Source organism: Solenopsis invicta, chromosome 10 (assembly GCF_016802725.1).
Source record: "Solenopsis invicta isolate M01_SB chromosome 10, UNIL_Sinv_3.0, whole genome shotgun sequence".
Classification (NCBI taxonomy): Eukaryota; Metazoa; Arthropoda; class Insecta; order Hymenoptera; family Formicidae; genus Solenopsis; species Solenopsis invicta.
In genome coordinates, this window is record NC_052673.1 from 13,084,011 (window position 1) to 13,109,500 (window position 25,490).

A 25,490-nucleotide genomic window follows, 5' to 3' on the forward strand; every position below is an offset into this window, starting at 1 on the left:
GATATTAAATCACTTCCGCTCGATTAGGAAACGCGGGAAATTCATTTCGCGACGAGAATGCGCAATTTATGCGATAACGAACGACCGAACGATTAATGCAGTCTATCGGGATTCCTTTTTGACATCGCGCCGAGCATAAAGTAACTCCGGCGGCTTGCGCTCCGTTCCGCTTTACTCGATTGTTGTCAGAGTGAAAGGAATTGAATTTTCGGATAATATTCATCCACTGCCGATAACGACGTTAAAGTGTTGCGAGATAACGACGTTGCACCACGGCAAACTGCATCACTATGCGAATAAGAAAGCGGAAGTCGTCGAGAGCATTCATTTTCTTGATTCCGCGCTTTCCGCTTATCAAGCTAGACGTTTCGCGTGCTGATTAAAGAGATATGCGAGACGCATCACGTCTACCACTTCAACTTTTGATAACAAAGCATATGAAACGCGCGATCAATAAGTCACACGCTCGGAAAATGTACTTTTACAAAAGTCGTGATGATCCGATTATGTAATACCGTTCACGAATGTAAAAAAAAGTACTCGGAGCGTATCACATGTTCATTTTATTTTCCGTATTAGCACAGATGTTACACAACGACACATTGGCTCCGCTTTACCTCACACGCTATGTCATTATTTAATCTTCAGCTACTAGTCCCTTCTCTCGCGCGATGCAAGACCGAATAAAGACCGGCGCTGGTCTGGCTAGTTTAAATTGTAACATGAATAAATCCTTCATGCATCAGCAGGGCATGCTAATCTGGTGCAACAAAAGCTCCCTGGTTCTGGAAGCTGTACCAGTCCGTTCTACGTGACCATCTACATAACACGGCTCGAATCCGCTCGCGTTCAAAGTTCATTTCGTTTTCGGGAGCGAGGGACTCTTGCGTCGTAAAACTCTCTCATGAGTGCCGCCGAGAAAGCGGTCAGAGAGAAAGAGAGATAGACGTCGTCATGTCACATGAAAAGTTTCGAAATATTAGTTCCGTAGGCAAACGCCGGAAGTTGGAAACTGCCTGGAATTGACTATGTTATCGGCGGACGGCGGTGACGAACGAATGGTAATTCTGTTTTCGTAACAGCGTTGATCAAAGCGTCGCGATCAAACGGACTTCTGTAATATGGTGCCTGTCCTAATCGCGCGGCTTAATCGAGAAGCGAGCGCGAGCTTGCGAGTCGGCAGGTTGTGCGTTAGACTGTATATACCGCTTGTCTGGCAAGTGAATGCGCGTGTGCTGCTTTAAAATTGTAATGTATTGTAATGCGGTATCTCGAACTCTTTCCTCTTTATTTCAGACAAGTGTCAAAGCACGGTGAATATCTAGCAACGATACAACATTTCCGCGAGACGTATCGGCGATGTGGCGACAATAAATGGAGTGCAGGACGAAGGAATTCATTGTGGAAATAAATGAGATATTAAAAATCAACGTGTATTCACAAAGTTACTTAAAATATTGAAAACTATTAATGTTATTAGCATTAAACTATGTATAAGTAAATAAATAAATACAAAGATTTTGTTACATTCAATGTACGTTGAATTATGAATAATATCTATATAAAAATATTAAAATATTAAAATGCTTTACTATAGATAAGCGCATGATAAAAGAAGGCCAACGTGGAACGTGTCAGATTAAACGTTTATCATATGTATTGGATTTAACGTAAAAATGGTATCGGAATTTTTTAATTCGGATAAACAGGAAGCAATTTTTTCTTGATTCGACTGAGAATTGTCGGCCAGTGACAAAATAAGGCTTTTAATTAGCGGTTTCGTACCAGTCTTTTCAAGCATTCCTGAGGATTTACTCAGCGGAACACACAAACCGAATCCGTTTGTGGTTCGCAATCGAATCTCGAGATCGGATTTACCTGGAATCGTTTCCGGAGCAGCAACGAGTACGCAGCGGAGCCGGATGATACGACCAATTAGGTAAAAGTGAATCATTGTCGTTCACACGTAAATTATCGGACTGATTTAAGTTTCCGAGAGATGTCAACAACGTTCGTTAAGTATAAAATTGCGATATAATGATTATCATTCGTTTTCAGCGATTACAGAAATATAGCTTGAACGATTATTTTCCTCGTAATTAAAATTGAAAAGGTGAACGATATCATATTGTGAAAAGTATAATTAGAAAAAAATAGATTTCGCTTTTAAGGGGGAAGACGAATAAGCAACGAGATATTCGTGTAAATGCGTGTGCGCCATGCGTGAAGATACAGAAAGGCACACAGAGAGCATCGCTTAAATCTCCTTTCTAGGCTCCGAAACCTCCACGGCAAGTGCATTTTGTTGTGCGCCCAGAAATCTGTTATTCAATTTGAAATGGCTTTATCGTGCGTCTGAAACCAACCCCAGATTTCGCATTGATGCCAAACTACATGGACTATGAAATCCGCCCTTCGCACACACTCAGCACGCACAGACACATATCCGTGCGCACACAGGCGCGCGCGCGCGCGCACGTAGGCGCTTTTCTCCGCGTTTCTCTCTAGCGAACTACCAACAATAATGGTGCGACTGAGTGCTCGAAACTTTCAACGACACTTCCAACGTTTTTCTTCGAGTGTACGGCGAGGTAGAAAAGGCTATGATCAGAAAGTAAAATACATTGAACCCGCAGAAAATAAATAATCCGGGAACGTGTTGAAACGTAATATAAGCCCTTGAGAAATGTAATTATTCAGTATACGTGTATCGAAAGATTTATCAAAACCTGATTATACCATTATTACGTTACGTGCGTAAATCAGTATTGTTTCGTTAACGTCAAATAGTATAATTGACGTTATGTGATATATTGTTTATCACGGTTCTTTTTCTAAAATTGTTAACGCCATAATTCTGCATTTACGTATATTTCATATAAATAAAGTGAATTACTAAATGTACCTTTAAATGTTACATTTTGAGAGTTTAATTTACACCGCAAACGAGAGACCATTATTATAATATTTAAAACTCCCATCCTTATTTATACATATTTTATACATAAGTAAAACATTAAACCAGCTAAAAGTAGAATATTTTTTAATGAGATGTAATCATGATGCTACATGCATGTAAAATATTTATTTATATACAGCAAATCGATAGTATGTTTAATTAATAGAAGAAGGTATTCAGAAAAGAGAGGGATTGTTTATCCATTATTCACAAACAATTAGTAACTATAATCATTAATAGCGAAGAAAATTCAGGAGGCAAAATTTGGTAATTTTAACGATATACAGGAATAACTTGAAATATATTGACAGTATCGATAATCTAATATTATTTATGTTCGACTTTTGCAAACACATTTTTTAAACTTTACAGTGAATCTAGCGTCGCTGGCAAATGATTTTCGACAAAACTGTCAGTCGCCACGTTTGTCACGTGCAGACCTGTCAATTGCTAGCGCTTCTGTTCACTCGGTATGACAGCTACTTGCAAAAGCTGCATATACCTGATAGATATACACCGGGACACACTTTTGGATGCTAGATACGGGGACGCTCGTAAAAAAAGTATTCACAAATACAAGGAATCTCGTGAGGGCGCAGATTCATGCGCATTTACCGGATAACGAAGCGTACAAAACGGAGCATATCCATCTATATGTCGTGTACGACATCCGATAACATCCGTGCAAGCAAGCGCATGCAGGAAGCACAAAGTCTGTAACGCTCTCGATAAGAGCGCGGTAATTCCGCATTTTTACATCTCGCCGAGCAGGGAATAAAAAGAAAGAGAAAAAAAAGGAATGAGGAAAAAGGAGAGGAACAAAAGGAAGAAATCCGTAGTTATTCCGGTCTCGGATATCTCGCCTCGTATCTGCTAATCCGAATATGCACGAAATTAGCGGCGCGAGGCGAGATCGTAAAACGTTAACCCATTTTCATCCTATCGATCCGCCTTTCGGGTCGAGTTGGCTCACGCGCGAGTAAGAGAGACGGAGAGCGAGAGTGAGAGTGAGAGAGAGAGAGAGAAAGCGTGCGTGCTTGTGTGCGTGCGTATGCGTGCGTATGTGTGTGTGTGAAGAAAGAGAGGTAGTTGGGGAATAATGCCAAACCAGTCATTAAACGAATGTTTAAAAGTATTTAGATTGGTGTCTGCCAATTAGCGAAAGCGTAAAATTGAAATAACAAATCCGATTCCATTGAATATGCTGTTCAGCTCATGTCTGGCTAATCCTCCATATTACTACAAAAAATCGGCATAAATAAATTTTTTTAATTCGCAATACGAAGTACTTTATTGACATCGAGTGGTGCAGTAGCAGATTTTAGCGCTGATTCTTTCTTGTCAGAAGAGTTGCGAGGAAACCTTCAAGAGGATTCGCAGATATTAAATGAAATGAAAAGAGGATATTTAAATATCAAAACAAAAATCAATTACATTATATTATATTATAATTATATTATAAAATTACATTACAATTAGCATGCAAGCAATTTTCTTATAGGTTGCATATAGTATAATCCAATGACTTATAAGCAAAATGCACCGATGACAACAAGTCGTCATCGCTGTCGAACAGATTTTTTTCCAACTTCTACGTTCGGTGGAAAAAGATTCAAGAATCTTGGATGCAAGTCCCATATATAGCAACAGCACACTCGTAAATACGTATTCGTATATATACTCGTCGTAGGCGCGTACACATGCAATCGTATAGCGCGGGATGCGCGCGCGCGCGCGCGCGCACAGGTCGCGCAGTCGAGATTCAGGCTGGGCGGAAAGGCAGAGGTGGATTCACCTCCTGCAGGTTCGCAGGTACGTGCACGTAGTAGGTATACGCGCACTCGATTGGCGTCGGCCGGCGTCCCGGGAGGGGCGCGACGCAAGCCAAGAACGAACGTTGATACTAAACCGCGGCCCGAGCTGCTCCGAACGACAGTCCAACGAGCGTGTGTTCCGAGGCCGGATCACGGTGGTCCATCCGAGCGGCCCGGACGCGCAAAACGGATTTCGTTTGTCGATTGTAAGCCGCGTTACGTCACTCCGCGAGCGCGATCGAGGGATATAGTGGTGGAGAAAGATCGTGATCCAATTCATTCGAGGATCTTTACGATTGGCAAATTGATCTGGGACGATTGTTGTGTTGATTTGCAAACGTCATCGTCATCATCGTGACATCACTGGGACGGTGTACTAACCACGTGACTATCGCAAAAAGGATTGGCGAATTTGATCCTTTTTCGACGATCCCAAGAACGAACGTGCTAGGACGGACGCACGAGGAGGACAGCGGTTAGTTCTCGTACGTGTCCGGTGTACGTGTGTGTGCCGCGCGTGTTTGTGTGTGTCATCGGTTGTGTATGTGTTCGTCGAATCAGTGCTGTTCGGTAGCGCGCGCTACCGGTGATCCAGCGGGTGAGTGCGATCGGAGTGTTCCAGTCTCTAGCGAAGGAAAGATAGAGAGAGGGGGAACGCGAGGGTGCGCTTTCTCTCCGATGCGTGCCGCTTCCGGCTAACCGGAAGTGCCCGCGTGCGAATGCCCTCGAGATGCGTCCCGCGGTGCGGTCGCCACGAGTGACTGCGACAGTGCAGCATCCAGTGCTGCGACCCACTCGGCTGAGAGAGTTCCGGCTACCGATTAATCTGTCGATGTAATTAATCCGACTTATGCGCGCTCGGTTTGTCGGCAACCTTGTGAACCGTTTTCACCTTCGCGTTCACTTCCGGATTCGTAAACCAGTGACCCTGTGTGGGCCGACGAAAAGAATTGGTCCAGTTACCGCGATCCATGAAGAACGATAAAACAAAACGAAATGAGGAATAAAGTATGACTTGATCCAATGGATGAGCGGTTTACATCGTTCTTGTTTAAAAAAAGATCGCAAAGAATCAGAGATGATGAATAATTTAAAAAGTCCATGTAAGAATTTGATGAAGTAGAATGTGATTTAACTTTATGTATAACTGACTGATAGTTCATGCCCACCACAGACAGCCATTTTCTGTCCACCGCAAGACGATTTAAAGCTTCTGGTTTATAAAAAGTGATTCAGTGACCCGAGGCTAGTGCGAGGGATTTATTTTAATCCGATTGCTATTTCCCGAGAGAGATCGTTCAAACTTCGTGTCCCAATTCGTCGAGAGTAATTCGGTGATGGAAGGTGAAGTTTAACTTAACTTAACGTACGAGTCTACATTGCCGTTGCTCGTTATCGAACGAGGACGATACGAAACTCCTAGCACATAAACAGTGATCTAACAGAAACTAAGGAAATTTGTTTTACTTCGGCCACTACCCCTGTACCATCGTTCAAACTTTATAACTTGATTCAATAAGGCGATCCTGAGATAGGATACGAAGTATATAATTCAACTGAGCGTATTAATTTTGTGCTACATTCGTTCCAATTGTTCAGTAGCAGAACTATAAGTTCGTATTCTGATTTATAAAGGATTGAGTGGAAAACGAACAAGGATTGATAGAACTACTTCAAATCTGTTTATGAAAAAAAAAAAAGGAGAGAGTGTAGGCTGCAATACAAAATTTAATTTCAATGCATATCCAAATTCCGATTCATAAGAGATACCTGGGGATAAAAGCGATAATATCGAAGGACGGATCATCGCGGCCTCTAACCGATAATAATCGACGACGACCTTGAGGCAGCCAACAGGCGTCTGCGTCAATTACTCACCTCGTGAATGAATTTTTAAAGTGGAAGAAACGCGGGTCGATCGTTACTTCGCGAATGAATATTTCAAGAACGCGCTGTTAGCGCGCCCAATGGTGTTTAATGCGTAGTGAGTACAAACGCGCTACCGAGATAAAGCGTTCAAGTCGAAGGAAGCGATTAGCTGATTTATAAAAAGGAGAAACAAAGGAAATACGTGCGACTTTATCGCTGTTTTCGTCACATCCCTTTCGAGAGGTTTCTAGATTGCGAAAGTTTTGGTTTGCTGTTAGCTGAAGCAGCGATCGTAAACAGGATCGATGCATTAAGGATTTTCATTTGTCGACAGTACTATGAATGTTGCATGAACCTGAGTTTCCTGGCGGAGCAAGGAGGATCTTTCTTTCGAAGGTGATCGTAAACATCGAAGTGGAGTATCGAAAAGACGATCGAACACGGAATTCATGTGCTGCTTGATAGACGCGAGTGAATGCAACATTTAATAATAGGCAGAAATAAATAACGGTATATTAATTACTTTAGTAATTAATGGATCACGCGACCGCGATCCTCATTCTTTTGTTCCAAGATAGAGACATTATAGTGAAGAAACAATTAAAAAGTGAATCGCACGGTGGAATGATAATTGCGATTATGACTAATTAATATCTGGATAATTAACGCTTATCACGAGTCACGCTTCTGTGAAACGGCAGGACGAAGAATGCACGCTATGGACACGCGATCAAAGTGCTACATCAAAGGAATGTTTGACAAGTGACTGGGAATCGTGCAACGCTGCAAGCTAATTAATAAGTGTTAACAGCAATTAATGCTGCACGAATCAAGTGGTCGCGAGACCACGTACGTTTCAATCGCTGATAAAAAAGATAGAGTAAGAGTATTAAAGGAGGAAGTATCGAATAGTGTGCAGTAATCGTGACCGCTGACAGTTAACTGATAGCTAAATGATAGGAACAATTAGCGACGGATGCATCTCACTTTCAGTTCCGACAATCATAAATCGTCGTGACTCCCGATCGAACTGGCAACAGATCCAGGATGCACGAATGATTAAGTTCTGAGTTCCAGCTGACTAATGAATTGTCGCATGCTACAGTCATAAGCGCACTTTAATACTAATTATACTAAATTACATGCCACTGTCTTGTGATCGCTGACTTCTTGTCCTTCTCAAAGGGCGGGAAAGGACGCGGCGACAGCCAGCGTCGGGTTCTCTGATTAATCAGACTAATTAACTTCGTGTGTGCTAGAGGCAATCGCAAGGCATTGCAGGTCCTTTGACAAGGTCTCTGCCTCGCACATTCTCATGTGACACATTCGCCTATGACCGAAACACGCGAATTAGGGCTGGCGCGGCGCGCCATTTACCTTCAGATATAATTAACGCGACCTAAGGACAGCCGCGGACATAGCGAGCGGTCGCGCGCCAGGACATCTTCATTGACGAATCGTTCGACGAGGAACGTCTTAATTAATAATCACGCAAAGCCATTCGAGATTCGTGTGCCGTTTCGCATAATAAGGGAAACGATCGAGGGGAGAAAGACAAAAAGTGAGACCGATAGAGAGAAAGGGAAAAAGAGAAAGAGAGAGAGAGAGAGAAAAGCAAAAGGAAAGAAAGCAAAAGAGAGGAAGAGAAGCAGACAGAAAAGGAGAGCAGAGGAACAGAGAGAGAAAGGGGCTCCCGGGTGCTACTTCGTCGTCCTCTTCGTCTACTTTTTATCGTTTCGTGAGGGCCCGAAAAAGAGTTCTCACGCCGCACGCGAGAGAGACCCCGAACACGCACGCAGGCAAGCACGCACGAACGCACGCACGCACTCACCCCTCCGAGGGAAGCAGAAAGCCCGCGGCGCGCGAGGGATCTTGATTTCTTCCTGCTCGTTGATTTTTTTCCCCTTCCTTCGGACCTCGCCGGCCGTGCTGAGTCCCGACAGTGCAACGCGCGAAGGTGAGTCCTTTTGATCCCGCGAGCGGGAGATACTATTACTACTGCTAGAATAAGAAACGCAACAGGAATACTTGAATGCGAAAACCAGATTAAGATCTTATTCTTTTCAAATATTAGTACAATATTAAAATATCGTCAGATCTTTTGAAGTGTTTCATAAATCTTAATCTATCTCTCTAAAGATTAACGGTAAAAAAAGTGTACTTTATAAAAAATGAATCACTTACCCAAAAAATTCTATATCGTTACGAATATTATCGGAAGAAGAGTAGTTTCATTAACTTTGCTAATAAGCAAAGCTGTTCAAGGAAATATGTTTTATCATTTGTAATTTAAGAAACCTGTTCAGAGAATGTCTTGAAATTTTCGGAGACAGTTCCGGTATGTAAGAATCGTGCGAAATAATAGTAGAGTAATTGCCAATTACGTATGTTAGTTTAACATGTACTATATACATGTTTGTGACTCGGAGGCGGATCTATTCCGGGACGAACTATGCAACCGCTGGAGGCGTTGCATGTGCAAGGGCCTCGTTAGGTCATAACTCTGTCGCGTTATATGAGTCGATCATCATCTAAGTCTTCTTCAATCTTACATTATATACGCTGCCATATCATAAGAGATCTTGCGTTGCTCGAATTTTGCCTTACCCCTCCCACCCATTAATTTCATTAAAAATTTTTTCCACCGTAAATTCGCGAAAAGTCGCCAGGCAATTTTCTTGGAATGCAATTTTAAGATCGTTAATTTCAGTTATCGTGTAGCTTATAAGATTTACAAACTCCGTTATGCAACAGCCGCATTAAATCAATTTGGAAAGACATCGCTGAGCGCACGCTAAGTGCATCGACGAAATTACCGCCACGTTAAACACATATCTAACCGAAATTACAGAACGCAGAATCCTTGCGCAGAGGAGAGCGAAGAGACACTCCTTATATATTCCCGAATAAATACAATGCGGCACGTGAAGGGCCCGCTGCTTAAATTACGGCCATGAAGGTATTGCATTTATTCCAACGTTGCGCCAGGGAGACAAAATTGCGCCATTTTCCGGAACAAATGGTTCCTACATACGGAAGCAATACGCACCTTCTCGTATGCACCCATTCCTTCGGGTACGAAATTATAACGGATATATCGCAACTTTCGCCCCGTAGCGCGCATTTGCGTACGTACGTTTGCGGATAGTACACCTCGGTCTTTCGCGCCGAGGATGATTCATGTCCACGTTGAATATAATACGTTGGAAATAGAAAGTTATCGAGCAGCGTGATTTATCGATTGATGTCTACATTTGTCAACCGGCAAAATATTGCAAGTGTCAGTTATCGACCTTTGTCAGCGGCGAGAAATCTCTCAGCGAATCGAGCTTATAACACTTAGGATAAAACTTGGAAGAGATCGTCTCGTATTATAAAAAGCTGATTTAAATGTTGCTTCCTTCAAAAGTTATTACGTTATTTTGTATTGCGTTAAATAGTCGGTAATAGATATTGTAATTTTTATTTCTCATAACCGTGATAATATAAATGTGCAATTATAGTTTGCAACACTTCGTAGATCTTTATACCAAAGTATACTCAATAGAATTGAGTCATTATTCATAATTATTTATAGCATTTATGGTACTTGTGGTATTTATTACGTAAATATCTTATTACTTTTAATTTTGTAGCCATTGATTATCATTAAAAAATATTTAAAGTATATGCCGCGGGACTATTTTGCGATCAATAACGTTTTTTAAATTAACAATTAGATAAATCTAATATTTCTGGTAAATCAAAAATTACTACTTTGATGTCATCTCGCTTTTTATTATAAAATTTCACAAATTGTAATACAAGTTTGAAAAGACTAGACTAATTCGATCTATGGATCACGAACAGCCAGCTTCTTAGATTGGTTTCTCACGTTTTATTCTTATGTTTTATTACGTCCGGTTCGCTCTCCGGAAAGCGGCATTAATTAAGCGGGAACGTGACGTAACGATGCTGCTGCGATCGGATCCGACAATGCAGCGGTGCTATGCCTCCCGGTGTTAAATGCGCCCAGAGCACCTCACTCTTTGGAGAACAGGAGGCTAGGAGATGAGAGAAGGGAGGAAGGGAACGAGCTCCCCTCGTCCACCAGAAGTACAAACTGGTTTCGGAAGAGAGATGCCGTCTCCTGCCTCCTATCCTATGCCACCATCCTCATTGCTCCCCGCCCCCTCGTTCTCCTTCTCATACGACGGAACGAAGTCGATCGGGACTCTCTCGTTCAAGTCGGGCCTCGCTCGTCTTATTCTTCGGGTTCTCTATCTCGGCGAAAAATCTATGTCAACCGACATGTTGACACGTGTTTAAATGTGGCGGGCGCGCGAGCTCGCGCGGAAAGAGACGAGGGAACGGGACCGGGAGAGAGAGGGGCTTTGGAAGTCGGGTTACTGGTATGCAGTGTCGGATTTCGCGGTGTCCCGGGTAGGGGTGAAGGGAGAGAAACGCACACCTCGAGATGCAGTGGCACGTAGGAGGGTGCATACGCATACGCGCGCGCGACACGCACGCTCGGCTTGCCGGCCGTCTCATGAATCAAAACTATTCGTGACGGGAGAGAACGGACAGGGACAGAAGGAGGGAGGACATACGTGTTTGCTTACAATAAGCGGGAGGTCATGTCGCGGTAGCGCTATCGCATTCTGCTGATCCGAGAGATATGAATTTAATTTTATTATGACGTGAGTCGGCCCGGCTATCTTCGAATCGCGCCTTCGCTCCCGCGGAGAAAGGGGTAGACGCGGAAAGAGAGAGGGACGGCGCGATACGAAGAAGAATGACGAAGAAAGATAGGGATGGCCTATTTTAATGTAACGACTGACCTTTCGAAAATGTTGCGCTCGGAAAGGTAGAGACGTGTAATTGTTCGGCTGGAGAACGTTTGATCGACGTGGAATCTGGAAACAATATAAACGGATAATGGTGAACGATGAATACTACTGCGAATCTCGCGAGCTTTCATTCTCTCGTAATCTCGCGCAGCTAGTTTGCTGGAATTGCATGCGCTAAGTCACTCCCAGGTGTTCCGCGAAGCAAATGCTTGCATAAAATCTATGATTACTTTCAAGTACTGTGTAGTATTACTAAAGTTGTGAAAATTTGGACGGGATTTCAGATGAAATGCATAATACGAAGATAGCGTTCTGCCACTCTAGAATTTTATGAAACGTAAAGTAAAACTGTGAAACTCGATAATGAAAATCGGAAGAAAGTATTACCAATTCAATTAAACAGCAAGTACAAAAACATAAACAAATAACTAAAAAGTTTGCGAAGGGAGAAAGAGAGAGAGAGAGACAGAGAGAATTTTGCGTTTCAAATAGCGAAGACGAAAATGTCAGAAGTGATTTGACTATTTCGTAAACTGCGTTAAACGGTTCGATTTTCGCATTCATCTTAATTTATGCAAACTGAAATGGATAGCGTTCAAGTTGGAGCAACGAGCATCGGAATAATAATTCGATACCGAGATCCCGCAGATTACTTGCATGTTGCGCAAAATTGCATGGCACGATCTATATAAATGCACTAATTACGTTGACAATAACATCCGGTGACTTTTACTGTCGCCTAACACGCGTCGACGACACGGAGCGCGCAGGGTGTCGCAGGGCGCGTTTCGCGTATGCGTGCACGCCAACGCAGGCCGGCAGACAGACACGGCCTCATACTTTGCGCGCCAGTAAATTAATATTCGCGAGTGGGCGGCGCGCGTATAAATATTCAAAAGTAGGCACGTTCGGCCGTCTCGTCTGACTCATTGGGTCGGCTGAGTCTCACCCCGTCGGTTTTCACTTTCCAAGCGTTTTCGCTTTTCAGCGCGCCGAGTTGTACACCTACAAACTAGATAACGTACGTGTGGCGAGTTCGTGGAAAACGTATAAACGCGATTTGGCCTCTATGACAGAGACTTTCCCCTCTCCCAGCAATTACCATCTTCCATCGCGGCAATTAGCACGCGGAAAGTCGATTGATAAAAAAGATAATCTGGTAAATACCAATAAACATATGAGCATGGATTATCGGAGATTCATTGATATTTACAAGAGAATATTTATATAAAATTGTTTGCTACCGTATTTTTTGTTATTTCTACTCAAAGACATAAATACTGCAAAATGTATTTATTATACATCTTGAAACAGTTATGTAATAACAAATATACGCGACTTTTTTTAGGTCACATTACATCATATCGTATCGCATTAATTGTATTCCATTAAAATGAGAAAATGTATACGTATAATAATTATTATTGATATTAATTATTAATTAATTGATAGAATATAATGATTACTGGTACTGCCTTGTTCAGAGGCATAGCTTTAACTTGTTATGATCACTTAATTCCATTTAGTCATCGTTGGTATGCATTCTGTATAGAAAAAAAAATATATTTTGCATACTGGGGTTAACGGGATGGAGTCATCGCGGTTCGAGGAATTAATTGCATCGTGTGGATAATTAATGGTCCCGAATCGATGATGGCGTTTGAATCAGAGCTGATAGAAATGTAATGCCACTCGATTTATATCGTATGCCATTGGAGAATATTTCAATAATGTAAACGGTTCGTGGGTATATTTATTTCCGTACGCGAATAATCGTTATGCGGCGCTGTTTCAATTGCGGGCTGTAAAAATGTAATAGTGTACGATTTTAAACAAACATCTTTTACCGCACGGCGCACGTAGAAAATGTGAATTAAACCTCCTGGATACATTACAATGTCTTTAAATAATACATTCTTTTGTGTTTTGCATTGTACAGAGGCTGATTTCATATAACAAAGTGTTGCAAGTTGTACTCTCGAAAATTATTAAAAATTTATATAAGCGACAGAAATTTACGTAATTATCTTAATATCAATTCTAAGTATAAATTATAAATTTTTTGAAATGGATCTGAGCTTGAAGCAAAATATTAAATTGCAATATGATTAAAACATTAAAATTTAAAACGGCTTATTCAGTTACATTTTCATTAAAGAACGGCAAATTTGTTTAAAAAATATGTTTCTAAATTCCGAACCGTAACCGCGAACGTAAACGCGCAAAGAAATATTATTTATAATTTTTGCGTATAATATATGCATGAATTAATTAATTGTATGCACATATAGTTAGAACTATATACATATTGAATATCTAATATTAAATTAATGATTGTCTATCATTAAATTACCATTAGTAGAATACAGTGCATTTAGCGTTCTGATAAAGCACAATCAATCCAATTGCAGTCAATAAAGCTTTACTTTCTTAATTAATTTAATAGAATTCCAAAAAACTATGTATTATGCACGTATATTTTTACTGCTTGCGTCGCTTCACTGACTGACACATAGATAATTTGGCGTGTGTTCTGTATTCGTCGACTTTCAACGACCTTTTTTCAAAAACGTGATGTGCATAATAAAGATAAGTTTATTAGAATAAAAATCACCCGAAGCGAGGGTTAACTCTATTCATATAACGAAGCGCCAAAGAAAGAGTGAGAGAGAGGTGGGAGAGGGTGGAGGAACTGAGGTCAAGTCGCGTGCGCGTAACTAGATACTTTAGAAACTCTCATTACAATAATCCGCTGGCGCAATGGTCGCGCCCTGTGAACTGATATTAAGAAGGTATTGTCGCAGCCGTATCGGTGAATCACTATCACACACGGCTCACCGAACAATGCACCGGTCGGCGGATTATTAGCGCTCGTACTGGTCGATAGCGTCGCGTCGGGTCCCTCCTCCCGATCGTCGTAACGAGAGTATTTCGATACGCTGACGTCGTTTCGCGACAATAATTAAAGCTATTAATGAATTCCACCCTCTGCCCTTTCGTCCGAGATATCAGTTAATAATAGAACTTTATCGGGAAATAAAGATGAAACGAAAAATTTCAAAGACGTCATAAAGCAGGCTACAGTAAAACGAATATTTCAGAAACGGCACCGTTTCTAAATTTACATTTAAACCACTTATTCGGGATTCATCCTGGAGCCCTTCCAAAAAATTTTCGACTTAATATTATTAGTCTTGACTATATCAAGATTATTTTATTTTTTTCGAAATAATAGTTCTCAATTCGGCATTTGTCCATAAGTCGAGTCCTTTTGTCGAGGAGTTCACACATATTTTAATTGCTCTAGTCATGATATATGATTGATTAACTGTAAATTAAATTATACCAGTGTGATGAAAAACAACAGTGACGTCATCAGTGATTTTTTGTGTCACAGCATTGGATGTATACAGCCGTACAATTAAGAACAACCGACCGCGCCTAATCGCCAGATGGAATTACTTATCATGTGCATTTATACATGAAGTAATCAGCTTGAAACTTCCATTATAGAACGCTCCAGCGTCTTTGAATTCTTCTATCCAAGTCTTCTCTCGTTTTTACAAAGCACAAAAAGACTTATTTAATAATTATATAAGTTACGATATAAGCTATAAGATCAAAAAGTGTTAAAAGGTGAAGCATTTAAAATCCAACAAGCAATTAAATATTTTGGATTTTTCTCTATGTCGTATTGATCAACGTGTTTATCTCGTTTCTTGCGACAGATTAATGTCCTGGCAACCTGTTCAATTTTCTTGAGCATTTCCATTTAGTCAATATCATCGTTCCCATTAAAGTCACAAACGTGTTAAATTTCATTAAAGAAAGAAAATCGATAACATAAATTCATCAATTTATAATTAGACAGCAATATTATAATGTTAGGATTTATTATCGAACTTAGTATCGCGTTGCATTAACTCGAATTAACGAGTACTCAACTGATTTATAACACTATTAGAAATAATCCATCGATTATCTGCGATAAAACAATATTGTATAATAGTAGCGTGGGAAAATCATTATTCATCATTATTTGTCGCTTCGGTCTTAAATTTACTCATAAAATATGACTCGCGCTGACTTGCAAAGCAAGATTATAATACCGCGATTTTAACTGCAGCGTGCTTAGTAACACCACACAAGGTGTAAGCTGGTTTTCAGCTGGACCACGGTCGCGGCGAAGGGGTTAATGAAGGCGCAGTCGCCGGCCATTGCGGGACCATAAGCGGCATTAGCTTTATTAAATAAAATCGCATCAAGAGGATTGTATAGGACAGGGTTAATTGAATGATTGGGTCTCACATACGTTCACTGGGCGCATCTACACATCATTCCCGGACACATACACGCACGTATACGTGTACGCGGTTGGCCTCTATTCAGTGCGCGTCCGTTCATATGTCGTAAAACACTTTGGCGTATTTCGTTTGACGCAGTTTGCGCATTAGTAATGCAAATTCCGCGCCGGCCGAACGACCGACTGGCTTTGGCAGCGCGGATTTTCAGAGATACCGACGCGAGCAGTGCCTTTTCGAGCAGTGCCTTTTCGGCGGTTCGAGAGGGATGGAAATTCCGCATCGCCAAGGGCGCGTTAATTTTGATATGTACGTCCGCAACCGCCGGGCGAATTACACCGCCGCCATGCATAACGCATGGAAGCCGAATGGAAATCGACTGCATCACGGAGAAAGACAGGCGAGAAGCGAGAAAGAGAAAAGGGAAAGCGCCAAGGCAGTAGCTCTGACGTTGTCTTCTTGTCTCCTTCGATTGTACTGCTTCACGATCCTCCACGCTTCACGATTCACTGTCTGAAAGCGAAACGTTCAACCCTCTCCATTTTCCAACGTTGCGATGTTGTATTGCGGTAAATATTAAAAGTTGTTTTCAATTTTAAATTCACCCGATGCCGTTCTTAAAGTCAGAATATCAAGTCGAAATTTATGGTGATATGTAGACGAAAAGAAAGAAACTACCTCTCTTCTCACGCGAATATAAACTATTAAGATTGTTGTTACATCTTATAAATATAAAACGTATTATAAATATCAATAACGTTTTCCACTTAAATTATTAATGAGAAGGGCATATATCGATTGACGGATTTACGAGCAATATTTCAAAAGTGAATATATTGATCGATGACTTTATGCTGCATTGTTAATTTTACATTTAAAAAAATGTTTTGCTGATGTAAAAAGATTTCTAGGTCACAATAAAAATTTATCACTATTTTTTGTATCTGCTAAAATATTGTTTGTCACATACAAGATAATTTCTTACCTAAATTTTACGAACAAATGTAAACCCTATCTGTTATTTAAATTGGTGAAGTACCAAACATACGCAATCACAATATTTACTAATCATTTATTTATTTTACAATTAGTTCATTTTTTATAACTCAAAAATTGTGGCTGTACTTGCAAGATATTTTTTTAAGTAATATTGCAACTATGATGTATCCGAATTCCGATAATGGATTTCGTGTTCAACATACAAAAATCTATTACAAAAAAAAAACACCTAGTCTCATTACAACCACAAAATTTCACAGGCTAATGTAATCATTATAATCTTTTGCATCTGAGAAATTCGTATCAATAATTATATTTTATAAATTATTGTTTGATACTTAACGAATTCAATACGATTGTACAAAATATTTTTTTTTTTTTTTTAAATATATTTCTGACAGTTTAATCTATTCTTATTAAGTTTCATTCAGCTCAGAGAAAAGTTGATTTCTCTGAACACAAAGAAAAAAAAAATCTTTTCTATAACGACGAGCAATCGACATTTTGATCTTTCGCCGCTGTTCGCGTCGTCGACCCCGCGTTTCCTCGAAGTGTTACTTTACGTCCGTTCATTCCGCGCACTGTTTCGCTTCGTAGAATCGTCCCCTCTGTGGGCTTTTCTTTCTCCTTACCACTTTGTTTCTTGCGACGCATGCTTATTTTCAGCACCGACACCGTTTCGCGGGCGCAAAGATTCACTGATTTTCGCGGATGCTTTCGCAAAGGCGCTAAGGGCCACCGAGAACACGAAAATTGCGGCGGTCGCAACGAGTCACTTGAAAAAGATCCGGCGGACTCTTGGGGCAAATGCAAATGATGGCCGAGCAAGCTCACTGGTTCTTTTGATCTTTCTGAACGTCATTTCTGAGATTCATTTTTGTACGATTTTAATATTATGAAATATATTACGAACTTACGGAAATGTAAGAGCTTCACTATAATTCTTAACGCACTTTTTATATTATCAATTTCTAAACAGATATGGTATGAATAAACTACGATTTTCAAATAAATTTAAAAAAAAACAACAAAGTGCATTGCGATAATTTTTATACAATAATGCGAATAATTAATATTCTATATTTTATAATCTGTTGTAAATATATTAATTTTTTAGAATAATTGTAAAAAATTTTTCAAATTTTAATTTTTGAGATCTATATGATTCGTATAATTCACAAAAAACACCAGGAAATATACAGGAGAAGATAAACCGAAAATACAACTAATTAAAGATGAAACTCGGTTGTAGCTGTAGCTTACAATTAGTGCTGATATTTCTAGTATGATTGTATATATATTTCATACTGTTATATGCATTTATATACTTTTCAAGTTCATCAAACTGCGCCTCGAATAAATATTCGGTCTTGAAATATGTTCGATCTTCTAAGTTTAGAAGAGAACAATATTAAATTAATAATAATCAATTCTCGTTAAACTTTAATAATAATGGTAATGATGCCAATAGAGTCTCCTTCAAATAGTACTGTAAAGAAGAATACATCTAATACCGAAAATCAGGAAATATACTTTGACGTTCTCAAAAATGCAATGTCTGGAAATATTTAATGCGTATCTTAATCAGTGCTTCTTCGTAATTAAAAGGAGAATAAAATGTTTCGTGCGATATTCGTACAGCGTGATCGAACGTGTAGATATTATTAACACGAACGGAGACTACGAAGGGGTTTCTACTTCGATCAATCGGGATCTCTCGGATTACGCGCTACACGCTGGCCGATCCAATTCAGCTCCCCCGCCCCGTTACCTACCTAATTAAACGGAACTAATACTGACGTTGCACGTAGTAGCGCTGAAAACGAACCTGTACACACGGTCGAGCTCGCCAGGTCCATTTTTCTCATACGTTCGTACACAAGCGGCTAAGCCGCAGGAGTAAATACAACGTTGCAGAAAATCACGTGTGATCTATATAGTCGAGGGGGAGCTGGCGATATTTTCAAGTAATTTCGCATTTCATTCGGTGGTTTAACTTGTTATAAAGTACAACTATTTCCTCTAATTTCACATAATATTGACTTGTCTGAAAATGTTTGCTAGTCGAAAGAAATTTCGAATCCCGAGAGGATAACTATTTGGCGGTTTAACCGCCCGAGAGCGCAGACCGTAAAGTTGCGTGCAAAATAGGAAAATATCCTCTTGGAGATACGGAAAGGACATCTATTAGATACGATTGATCTCGCAGGATTCTGCGGGGAGCGACATTACTTAACCCTTAATGCCTCGTCCGAGGAACGATCGAGTTTAATCTCGCAGAAGCTACGTGCCACACGACAGAATGCAGTAGCTTTCGCATGCCTTTCTTCCCTCTTCCTCCTTTCCTCCCTCCCGCCTGTTTCTTCTTGTTCTCCTTCCCGAGCGTTTCTCGCCGCAGGATGCGGCTACCAGGCAGATGAATAGATAGCGGCTAATTTTCAGCGTTCATTAGAGCTGCGGGTCTCCGTACGCGTGTATTCTCGTTGCGCTCGCGCGACACTTACTGCCGGACTCGTACTTGCACACGCAGGGCCGCAATGTAATCCCTTTAACACATTTGCATCCGTAACGCAAACGGGCCACTGCGACTTTTCACGTGAAGTTGTGCGAAAGTTTGTTATCTTTTTTTTTTGCTTCGCGACAGTTTTACGAGCAAAAGTCAGAAATTTGAATCGGAATAATTTCCGCATGCTTTCGCTCTCGAGATGAAACCGATTCTTGTTTATTTGTGACAATAAAAATCCAACGATTTATCTCTCGAATAGAGAGACCTTCGATAAAATTAGATGTTCCAAAATAACTTTGCTTTGCCGTGATCTTCGACGAATACGCAAATTCTCCACGAAACAATGTTGCGATAATTTTTTTTCCCCTACAAAAGTAGATGTAAAAAAAAGATAGGAGACAAGCCGGATTATCGATTTCGCTTCAGCGTTGAAATCGCAGCGAGCGTCTTATCTTCTCAACAAAGCGGATGCATCGCTTCGCTGGAAGCGGCGCGGCGGTGCGGCGGCGTGGCGGATGCAGCCCTGCTTGTACGATACGAAGCGAAGGCCGCTAGCAGAGCGGCCGGTACACATTACGTACATGTACGTACGTGTGTCTCTACCGTGCCGGTGAAGAGATCGCAGCAGGGAACATAGAGGCACGCCAAGAGAGCAAATAAAGAGATCCGGCATCCCGGAGAAATCTAATTCCTAATTGGTGCTTCGCTCTGTACCCTGCTCGTGTCGGTTATCTACCGCTATCGAAGCGCACGACTGGACTTTGTACCACTGCTGCTGCCTGCAGAAAGGATACTGCCGAAGGAGAGAGAGATAGATTGAAAGAGAGAGAGAGAGGGGAGGGGGGAGAAAAGGGAGAGGAGAGAGTACGATGGAACAAGACGAGAAAGAGATGAAGAGAAGGGGCGGGGGAGAATAATGGCTGCGGTTTAACTGTCAGACACAAAGGGGGTCGAAACTGCCGAATCCATACGAGTAGTGTTAGGGTGAGAGAGAGAGAGAGAGAGAGAGAGCCCTCCCGGGCTCGATTACAAAAATTGAATGTAGCCTCACCTGTCAGTCGGCGAGACGGACGCGTGCGTTATCGCGTTAGGTGTAGAGTGAACGTTATACCACCGCCGGGTATCGGACGTCGAGAGATCTAGCTGCGCGAATATCGACCGTAAACCGAACGCGAACGGATGAAAGCCGAGAGTCCCGTGTTCTTAGCTTGAGTTATTCCCATGGATAAATTATTTCCCATTGTGTTTAACGCCGGGAGATCTATCGCGCGAATAGTGATTGAAGGGGCAAGTGAACGGGGAAGGTATATGTCACGTTCTTAAGCTGTATCATACCTATAAATAATTCTTCCATTGTATCGCGTATATACCATCGATTGTACTAATCGATGGTGTATACAATCGGCATTACATTCTTCTCTAAATATCAGTTTAATAACATTCAGCAAAATTAAATTCAATCGATTGACGGATCGGCGTTCTCGAGATCGAATCGCTGTATCCTTTTCAATAAAATAGAGTTTTTTAAATATTAGGAATGTGATTGTACCCTCTTTATTTCCTTGATTTATTACGTATTCGCGCGTAACGATATGCAAGAGTTGGAATTCTCGGGACAGAACAGGCAACAAGTATCATTTATATTTTCGTATAAATCTACGTGTACCTATTTCTTAGTTCATTATAAAAAATAGTAACTGAAAAATTATAAGTTGAAGATAAAATTTAATTATGACATCGCTCTTCCTTCTTACCCTTTTTCATGTCGGACTTTCATTAATACAATTATAAGCGCGTATTAGCGATAAATCCGCGAATAATTCAGCTTAAAGAAGGAGAAACAGGATCTCGAAAATCTCCGCTCTTTTCTCTACAAGGATCAAACTTTTTTTCTCTCGCGCCGTCGCCGTAAAATTGGCGAAAGATTCTCCAAGGCGCTCTCGAAGGGTTAAGCACCACGCAGCCTTGAATACGGATTTTTCTCACAGAAGTTAACTCGGCATAAAATAGAGCCGTGTCCGGCGCATGCATCGCATCGCATATACTCATTTACTCACACTCGCGCGCCTGCATTTACATCGCGTCGCTGTGTTTGCGAGAGAAGAAGGGCAGGGAGCTCGCGCAATTTAACATCGGCTCGTTCGTTAACCCTTCAATGGTCGCGCGCGAGTAATTGTAACGGTAATTGTAACACTCGTGTGGATGATGGAAAATCGTTGAACAAAAATTTCGCATGTTTAATATTTTTTAACTGCAAAATTTTCATTGTAAAATGCGCCTTGATGTCACAGCAATGGAAAAATTATTGAATAATTTACATGTAAATGACGCAATATTGAATGTAGGTAATAAGACAGTAGAAAGTACATAGCATAATAGCAAGACATATTTCAAGTAAGAATGAATGACCGTTGACACTGGCGTACGCAAGTCGGCAGTCGATCGCACGTGAAAAACCATGTCACCTCGAGTAACAGCGTCGACGGTCCCTTTTACATAAGAATATCAGGATATGCCACGGGATATTCGCGCATTGTCCAGCGGAAGAAAAATGCGCGGCGGCGGCGTCCGGCGAGTGATCGAGTGCAGTTATGACGCTTCGGACGGCGCACTCGTATTCGAATAAAAGCCGAGCGTGGGAGGTGAGAGAGTGAATAATAACTGCGAGAGTAACGTCCGCCACGCTCTCGGGGAGGCCTGGACTCGCCGTGACTACTCTCGCGTCTCAATTCCGCCGTTCGTTTCACGCTTCCAGTCGTACAGTCTTTTTACTTGATATATTGTCTTCGTGCAAAACTATAGAATTTGCTTTTATGGATTTATCTTGAAGAATTGAAAAACCAACCGTCCTTCGCATAGCAAATAATTTTCAAAATGAGAAAAACTTTAAATTAAATCCCAATTCATAGAGAGATATCTATAAAAAGAAATTTTATGTGAAATTGAAAAATTAAGTTTGATTATTGTTTTGCATTAAAGTTTTAGTTGAAACTGTAGAATATCTCTGATAAATTATTAAAAAAGATTCACGCAAATAAATCGGTTTTCACAGATTTTAAGTTACAATAAATATTAAATGTGATTTTTTTTTTTTTAAATATCGTTCTTTTACAATTTTGTAATACGTGAATGCAGATTAATTTTACGCAAGGTATTAAAAACGTTTCATAAATCGCATAAAAATTGTTTCCTGATTTATTAAATGAGCACTGGTGTTACATGATTGGAGCTATGAGAAATAGCTTATAGACGTTAAGTATGATAAATGTAAATTTCTAAACGGCTGCCTCTCTTTCTCTCTCTCCCTCTCTTTCTCTCTGCCGTAGGTGATAAGCTCGCGACTCATAAGCGTATCGAACCGTGTCGAGGCAACTTGCTCGTCGTTCGAAAGGAAAAGTAAACGCTGAGGCAAGGCCAAGAGATATAGAGACGAAGAGAAGACGAGGAGCAATATAGTATGCAAAACACGAAGTATCGTCCTAAGAAGCGAGCGCGGCAGCCGCTCTCAGTTGCACTGTAATTGGCCGCGCGCGGTGCATTCTTATCCTCTGGGAGTTGCAACTCGTGTACGGGTGCCCTCTTAAATGTTGCGGACTCTAAGCACCGGATATACAATAATTGCCGGCGGAAATCGCGAGGGCATCACGATTGTAAAAACGAGTCTCGCCCAGGGGCGGATCTAAAAATATCCGTCTACTTTGCGTCAAAAATGAAAATTAGTCAAGAATCGACTTTCTCATTATTATTATCATCATCGCTGGTCCTTTTCCATTCTAGTTTTCTTCAATTCTTTGTACTATAAACTTTTTTGTCTATAAAAGATGTGAGAAAAACATTTTATTGAAATAATAAATTAACAAAAGCTAAGAAATCCTTTGAAAGATTAATCTCGTAGAGATGATCTCTCTCGATGTCGTTCTGATCGGAAAAGCGTATCAGTATGCTGCCACAAATGCAGGAAATGGTGGATGGTCTGTAATTGCCATTCGAACTGGTTTACTTTGAGCTCGCGGGACCGAATCGGCCGGGACTCGTCGAAGTGGCGCCGGTGAAATAACGAACATCGGGAATTGCGCTCGCGGGATATTAAAAACGGACCCCATTAACGCACGCGACGGAACCACAAGTGAGCCAATGATGAACGATTTTTTTTCTACAAGAGAGGGAAAGCGTACGACAATTTTAAATTTTGCGTATATTTTCAATAGAATACTTTTTTAAATAGAATCCATGTGCTTTGGAAATATTTATGTAAAAAGAGAATAATATCTATTATCTTTTTTAATAATGAGAAGATAATGAACAGTCGATGTCGCTACTCTATCTACTTATGTTCATATAAAAATATTTTAAAATTAAATTATCTAATTAATTATTTAATTAATAATATAAAGCTTTCTCTACAAAGATTATAACAAAATAAGAAAAGTTTTTATTAAAAGAAAAAAGACATTTGTTATTATATATTTGATGCGAGATACAAATCTCTCAATTTTTATGACACAAAATACTATCTCGTGCTTTCTTTTATAAAGAGATCCAGATGTCTATATTTTCCATTACAAGATAGAGGGCCACTTGGTTTCTTTTATATAAATACCCCATCCAGAACGAAAGTCACGCGAAAAGAATTTCGGAAGGGACGACTCTTCTTTGAGCGACGACAAATGCGGGAAATTATATGTTGCGTGTGTCTCTGATCAGTGATATGAGGGAGAGAAGGTGTATGCAACCGTGTATAATGACGTTGATGATACTCCGGCATGATTGTGGCGAAGCCGAGAAGTGTTTAAAGTGTACATGCGATTGCGATTTAGACGCTTGATAATGAGCCATTGTATGCGGATATAACTCACAGTTGCATCACATTCCATCTCTGAACTTTTCACACTTTCGTTACAATGAATATAAATTATATACATCTGATTCCTTTAGCGAATGATGCGTGTACGAAATATCGCGAAATATACAAGGATAAATGTCATGCTGCATTGAATTGCAGTAATCGCGAAACAAAAAAAAAACACAGAAATTTATAGTAGGGCAACATTAAATATGACATTATAGATTCTTCTCGCTCAACGATCAGTTGAAAAACATTTACGAACTAAGAGTGTAACGATGCGCTGTAATAAAACAATTTTACTTCTCTAAACCTTGCGAAATCGTAATTTAACCCTTCAATTTTTTCGAGTTTCAAGGAAAAAAAAACTGTTCTCTCTTTTGATAATCTTACAGCGGACACGGGCGTTACAAGAGACACATGTTACCCTTAACTCAAGACGCGTGCATCGCGTGCGTATATTCTCGACAAGGACGATGCGTCGGGAACCTCACATTTTTCTCGACGTTGACGTTCTCGAAGTTCGCGGACTTCGAGATTACGACCGCGATGCCACCGTCGCGACGAGAGGTTGCAGAGCAAAAAAAAGAAGGGGAGAGGAGAGATTCGCCCTCATGCATTTTGCATGAGGGGAACGGTTTTGTCAATACCGTTGTTGTGATCGAAAATTGCTCCTGGAAGATACGATTTGAATAAGAGGGCATCGGGGACCGCGATGTCGTGTCGAACTTGAATCGGGCCCGACTGTAACGAATAAATTGCTCACATTACGAGCGCTGCCCGGTCGCAGCGCAACCCTCTCCAGCCGCCGAACTTTCGCACCCGCGCTTCGGTACGGCGATTTATCTACGACACCCGCGTTGTCACATAAATCTATGATACATACACCAGCCCGGAGTCCTAGAAGGACACTTGCTGGAGAGACGTTATTGCGCGAATCCTTTAAATCCCTTGACGCATTATATTCTCGTACGAATTATGCGTAATGTAAGTTTTGGTAGATACGGAAAGGTGAATGACGACTGTCTCTCAAATATATATATATCTCTCTCACGAGATAAAGAAAATTTGTAGTATATGATTCTACTTATTTTTATCAATGTGATATAAATTTCTCTGCATATAAAACAATTTTTTAAATAATTATATGATATATTAAGCAATATGTTAATTAATATTAGTAATATTTGCTACTTAATATTCAGTTTTTATATGCTAGCGATCTATGCTTCAATGAATTGAATTTAAATTAATACCGTCGCTGATATACATACATCATGCCTTGATGAAGGCAACTCATTAAGGTAGATTAATTTAGCTTTCATCGTTAGTACAGTACAGATTTATAAAAGGGCGACTTTGAAATTTGC

At 40.5% G+C, this 25,490-nt stretch overlaps 1 protein-coding gene across 8 annotated transcripts in view; it reads left to right on the forward strand.

The window, feature by feature from the left end:
• Positions 1-25,490, forward strand: part of LOC105193213 (latrophilin Cirl) — an 803,058-nt gene that overhangs the window by 372,259 nt on the left and 405,309 nt on the right. For 2 of the 8 annotated variants that reach the window (XM_039454375.1, XM_026133334.2), the window contains exon 1: positions 4,854-8,599. The exons of the other annotated variants lie outside the window; for them this stretch is intronic. The gene's annotated coding sequence lies outside the window, so the exon portion shown is untranslated. Of the gene's footprint in view, positions 1-4,853; positions 8,600-25,490 lie in introns of those variants that run through there. 8 annotated transcript variants of the gene reach the window in all.